Raw genomic sequence first — 6434 nt, 5'->3', positions numbered from 1 at the left:
TTTTTCTCCTACTACTGCAAACAACCTCCACTGGATTTAGCTATTTTTAAAGGGCTTCTGTGTTTCTTCTGGCACTCTATTACTTTCTTTGGTCGTCTAGTCCTTTTTCTCACCTTACAGACACCTTCTTTTGTAAAGACCCATCCAGATTGTACTCAGCACAAATCCAGTCACATGGAAAACCCTGTACAAGTGAAATCTGACCACCAATTTCTTTCAGGATTCTGGATTAGCCTTAAGATTGGAATTTGCTAACCATTGACATGAGTCTGATGAAAATGGGAAGTGACATGAGTTGCATCCAGTACTGGGTTCTTCAGGAATTGATTATACAGCTCGTGGGGTTTCTGGGCCTTTTGTTTCCATCCTTTAACCATTTCCATTCATCAGACTCTTCTTTAGAGATGGAAAGTGAAGGTGAGATGAAATTCAGCCTGGTCCATTTTGTTCTTCAGCTGCAGCTCTGGTTAGAGAGAAAAAAGAGGGTTTGTTGAAGAGAGACGATGATAAATAAAAATTATTGGCTAAATTTAAAGTGGAGGATCAGCTTTGGAAGTTGCTGATTTATGCAATCCATGCTCCCATTTGCATAGATAATTGAGTTAGCTTTATATGAGTTTAGAGTTCCCTCACTCATAGATAGATATTTTATTCATGGGTTATTGCCTTTAAAAATACTTAACCATAAAGGAAGTCCTCTAAAAGGAATTCAACCTCTGAAATGAGGTTTACAATGATTGCACTGAAAATCTGAGAGGCACAACTTGCCTTCTTCAGTTTAATGATGATGTCGTTGCCTTGGTCACAATCTCTCTTTTGTTCATTTAAATGACATAGGAACGTAAACACTATTTGCCATAGTGGTTTGCGCATTAATAAGCAAACATAAAACCAAATTACAAGGCTGTACTCTTCTTCAAGCTGTTAGCAGTTAGCTCACTCTAATGTTTTTCCATGGCAGTGACAGATGCTCTGATACCTATATAACCTCTAGAATAGGAGTTTAATGAATGTAGTATTTATATAACTTTGGAAGCTTTGAAATCAGTGAAATTCATTTCTATGATTCCTTAGAGTGAGAAATTAGCATTTCTGCAAAGACAATAATTTCCTAACATTTTACCTCATATCTTATGTAAAATCTCAGGAAAGCCTAAAACTGTCATGGTGGGGGGTGGGGGAGACAGGGAGGGAGTGGAGGTAGAGAGAGAGGGAGGGAGGGAAAGGAGGAAGGGAGGGAGAAAAGGAGGGAGGAAGAGAGAGGGAGAGAGAGAGGTAAAGAGGTAAAAGAACAAAATAAAACACTTGATGAACCACAACACTGCACCATCTGATGACGGGGAAACAGTTCAGCCTCTGGGTGCTTTCAGTCTCCCACTCTATCACTGCTTTGTTTATCAAACAAACAAACCAAAAACACCTGTTAAGGCGGAAGCCCTGCTGAGAGTTTTCACAAAGTTCTGGGATTCAAATAATGTAACACTGTGAGCAGCAACTGTCCGGGCACAATATTATCATAACAGCCAGACCTCCTGAGCTTTTCCCAATCACCTGGATTTTACTTCCCAAAGGGAAAATGACTTTAAAGACTAAACCTTTTGCCTGAGTTTTTCGAAGATTTTGCAACTCGAAGCTACAGATTCTCCCAGCTTGTTTTCAACGTGCACAATATCACCAGAAAATGAGCTGAGTCCCCTTAGGAACCCAGGAGGACTTGGGAGCAGCAACCTCAAGCCTGCAGTGGTCTTTTCACACAGAGCTGCACATTGGTCTCTGTCATTTTAGACACCCAGAAGAGGAAGGCTAGGGTTCCATTTTTTTTTTCTAGTTTTTACTTTGACATTTTAAAAACGGGGTCTTATCTTCCAAAGTCCATTTTGAAAGTCGAACAGATTAAAAAGAGTTTAAAAACAGTGCTAGCCCAAATCCGATTGAAACTTTTAATTAGTCTGATGTTATTTTTAGACTCTCTCAAAGCTCCATAATTGAGCTCTTTGCAGTTATACAAACAAATAGAAACCTTGTAAGATCTTGAAATTCATGATAGTTTACTAATGAAGTCAGCTTGGAAAACTCTTCATTGAATATTGTAATTTGATTGCCATCTTATTCTGATTGGACCCTGGTTTTGCATTTAAATGAGTATATATTATTTGAAATGCAAAACAGCATGTTATCTGGGGTATTTTGCAAGAACAGACAAGATTAAAAAACATCTAATGTTCCATTTTATAAAAACATTACAAAATGGAAGTGCAGAGCTGACTTTTAAAATTTATTAGTAACAGCTTACAATAATTGGACATTAATTAATCCTAAATTACAAGACATTTCTATGGAAATGCATATTACATCCTTCCCATCATACTCAGCAGATTCATTTGTATTATCATTTCTGTTTGGGATACCGAAGACACTAAAAACAACTTCTTACTAAAGCAGTCATTGCTACAGAATTGACTGTTACTCATGTGAGTTTAACACAATACATCACCAATTACTGATTCTGCAACAACTGACCTTGAGTATCCAATTAAAAAACAAAAAAGCTGCAGTAGTACTAAGGCGAAGCTGAATTCGTGAATTAGAGTCTGTGTCGGCTTGTTCCAAGCTTTGATTTTTGTCAGCCTTTGTGTTTTTAGATGGCTTGGAAGGATTTTTCTGATTCTATAACCCTTATTATTATTTCTCAACTGTGGTTTTTGTGCCTTACATAGAAAATTGTTTTCAATCACATCACCCAAAAAAGAAGATTTCTGTTTGAAAGGAGTGTGGAGGTCTCTGGCAGCCATCTCTGTATTTGATTGTTTGGCTGTCTGAAGTTTCCATTACATCTATTCTCAGACACATATAGTTACTCATAATCTTCTATGCTGGATTTTTTTTCTCCCTTCAGGAATTTTCTGACAAAAGATTGTCAAAACAGGGCCTTAGATTTATAAATATATTATCCAGGTCTTTGGAATAATTTTTAATTATTTAGCTATCACATAAAGTGACTTGTAATCTGGGAATGATACTTCATGTGGTATTTAGACTATGACACAAAGATGTTCTTCCATGTCTTTCACATTCTTGACCCAATATCTAGAACAAGTCTTATGTGTTGGAAAAACAGGGTTTCTTGTGGTCTCTAGGAGTAAGGATGATGGCAGAGGCTGGCAGTGTCAATGTCCACAGCAGTGGAAGAGACAGCAGAGGAATGGCGTGACTCTGTACCCTCACTTCTTTCCAGGCCTGTGTGATCACAATCACCAGCATTCATTCAGCTTTGGTCCAGCCCTGATGGTTGGTTCTAAGCGTTTCATAAAAGTGTTATATCATCTGTAAAGGGCACGCAAACACCATTGTCATATAATCCCTTTGGTGAATTCTGTCAAAGTAATTTTAATTTCTGAGATTCTAAGATTAGTGAGGGCCGCATTTAATCCTTTCTCCCAACCCAGTCCACAGATTCATGAAATACTAATTTTTTAAACTAGGAAAAGTCCATTTTTCTGAACTCAAATCAAGCTTAAACTCAAATCATGCTAGTTAAAAAAAAAAAGATACTTAAAAATTGAGAGCAAATTTTTGTCTGAATGGACATTCTAAAATAAGGATCACATAATGGGTCTGGACTGATTTTGGCTTGAGGGAAGTGCTATATAGGACCATATGTTATGGATCTCGCTTTACATAAATGAGAGCTGCCAGCTTCCACGTGGCCCTATATTCCCAACCAACCGATTGATCTGAGGATTACTGTATTGCCCATGTTCGTCCATCGAGGTCTTTCCTATTTTTTTTTTTTTTTTAATAGGAGCAGAAGGAAAGTCCTCTTATCCCTTTGGATAAAACAAGAATGTGTAAACCCAGATTTCCAGTTGCTATGGTTCAATCATCATGGATAAAGCAAAGAGAATATGATTGAAGTGAAAGAGGAGTATGAGCCAAGGTTAAGGAGTGGCGGTATTTGAGTTGATCGTTTTGGTTGTCCCAGAGTCACTGTTTCTCTTCCCCAAGTTTAAATATTCTTGCCAATAAATCTCCCATTTCAGCCTAAGCTTGTTTGCATTGTATTTCTCTCACTTGCAACTAAGACTGATCCCCGCTATTACATAGAATTCATTCTCTTTTCTCTCCTCTCAGAAAGGGAGCGAATGGGAGGCTGGCCACAAGGAATGACTTTCCTCTGAACTAAAGTCCCATCCAGGGGCAGAGGCAGAAGATAAATGTGCTCAAGTATCATCTCACTTGTCATATGTCAAATACTGAACTACTTTCCTGATTTTACAGCTTCGGCTTCGTTCCTGATTTCAATCTCTTACTGACTTGAGGTTTTCCAAAGAATACTCCTAGAACATCTTAGGCCCCTGAAGAGAGATTGAAATGTTTAAATTGAGTACTAGATGGCAACATGGCTAGTTAAATGTGTATCTTGTCCTCTGAAGAACACTTCAGGATTTGGGGGACTGATTGCACAAGGGGAGCAAAGGAAAGGGCAAAATCAAAATTGATTATGGGTCCATGTGATTGAGAGTGTGGGACAAGGAGAAGCCAAAAATGGGAGGTAGATAAGAGGTAATTGAAAAAGTGATAGAACCAAAATGTGATGGTATCATGAAAGTTATTGTTACAAATAATTTAAAAACAAAGTGACATATATAGTGCTGAAAATGCAAATGTTTAGGAGAGATAGAATTTAGAAAAAGTTTGGCTTTAGCAGTTGTGACATCATTGTTAACCTTCAAAAGAGCTGCTTTAGACATGAGAAGCAGATGAAAGCCAGACTAAAACAAACGACAAACAGAAGAGAAAAAAGAGAGACAGAGAGAAAGAAAAGGATCAAGAAAAAAGTCCTAGAGATTATGGGATAGGAAGGAACCAATAAAAAAATAGATCGATTAGATGACAAAGAAGGACAAAACAGAAAAATAAAGAGAAATAACAATGCAATTATATTTTGAAGAGGGAAATAGGAAATTGAGGGAGTTTGGATTGGGTTATCTAAATTTCATAGGTGGATTAGATCATCTAATAAGACTGAGGAGGTTGAGTATGGGGTGTCGGGGAAACTAAAAATTCTAGGATACTTTGGTGACATATACTGTAATAAAGTCAACAAGAGCTGACTGAATGTAATCATTACTATTTATATGTCTGTCAATGATCAGTTACTATTTTATAATATTTATTTACTTTAGAACTAATAAATATGTCTTCAAAACTTTTTATAGTAACAATTGACAGTCTGGGAATCTGGCAAAGATAGATGAGAGATAGTAAAATGCAAGAATTCACTAAAATAGCTGACCATGGAGTTCAGGTATGGTAATGAAGTATAAATGAAACAAGAATGTTGTCGGCTTGGATTTGACAAAGAGCTTGAGGTGCTACTGGAGCTCATCAACTATTTATGTCACTACAAATAGGTTTTGAGCTTCTACAGTACCAAGTGGCATGCTTAGGAATTGGGGGAACAATGATGAATAAGATATGTTTTCACCATGGCAGTTCACAACTTAGTGAAAGAGACAGCTGTGTACAAAAGCAGAGAGATTTTGTAGACATGAGGAAATGGGAGAAAAAAGAGGAGAAAAAAGAGAAGAAGAAAGGAAACGGTGGTCACAGGGAAGAACCCAGAGTCAGATGTCTTGGGAAAAATAGCAGAAATGGTGAGAAGATTTTAGGTCTACACTTTAACTGCATTCTCAGTAATGGTATATGTACCAAAAAAAGAGTTGGGGGCAGGGGTGGGAAGTGGAAGGGCTTGACTTAGAAACCAACATTCTCTTTTTATTAGTGGTGGTGTTTTGACCACAAAGGAATCGACTCCAAGTCATTTTTGGCATTCTCGTTTCTTCTACTCAAAACTCAATTCTGATCCAATGTCAATTCCTTAATCCATAAATCTGGCTTGACATTTCATGTGCTTCTAATAGATGGTGCTGGAAAAGCTGTTTCTGACTTAAGCTCCATAAAGGAAATGAGGAAAATGCAGAGAAAGCTTCAGGTTAATCTATAAAGCAATTTGAGGCCTATGCCAGAAAACTCTTTCTCGCTTCATCTCAGTAGGTGATCAGAACTGTCACTTCTGTGTGACACATAGAAGTCTAAGTCCATTTTAGACGTTTATAACACAATCAACTACACTTCTGTGTCTATAGAACATTATCTGAAATTTTTGGAAAGTAAAACAGTTAAACAAGTTACATGGCATCATATAGCTCCACTTGCTGCATTGTTTGAAGCACTTTGTTCAGTTTTAAAAGTTAAATTCAAGATCATCAGTTTGGGTGTGGACAAAGTTTAAAGGTGAGCTAGGGTGGCAACCTTAAACATCCATGAGGGTCAAACAGTTGGTAGAAATGAATGAAGCAGGCCAAACATGAGAAGACAAGAGCAGAAGCTAGATGATGAACCCTGCCAGTCTCCGTGTCCAGGTGATGTTA

This window comes from Pteropus vampyrus, unplaced genomic scaffold (genome assembly GCF_000151845.1).
Source record: "Pteropus vampyrus isolate Shadow unplaced genomic scaffold, Pvam_2.0 Scaffold281, whole genome shotgun sequence".
Taxonomy (NCBI): domain Eukaryota; kingdom Metazoa; phylum Chordata; class Mammalia; order Chiroptera; family Pteropodidae; genus Pteropus; species Pteropus vampyrus.
The sequence above is the reverse complement of the archived record's forward strand: the minus strand, read 5'-3'. Positions refer to the sequence as shown.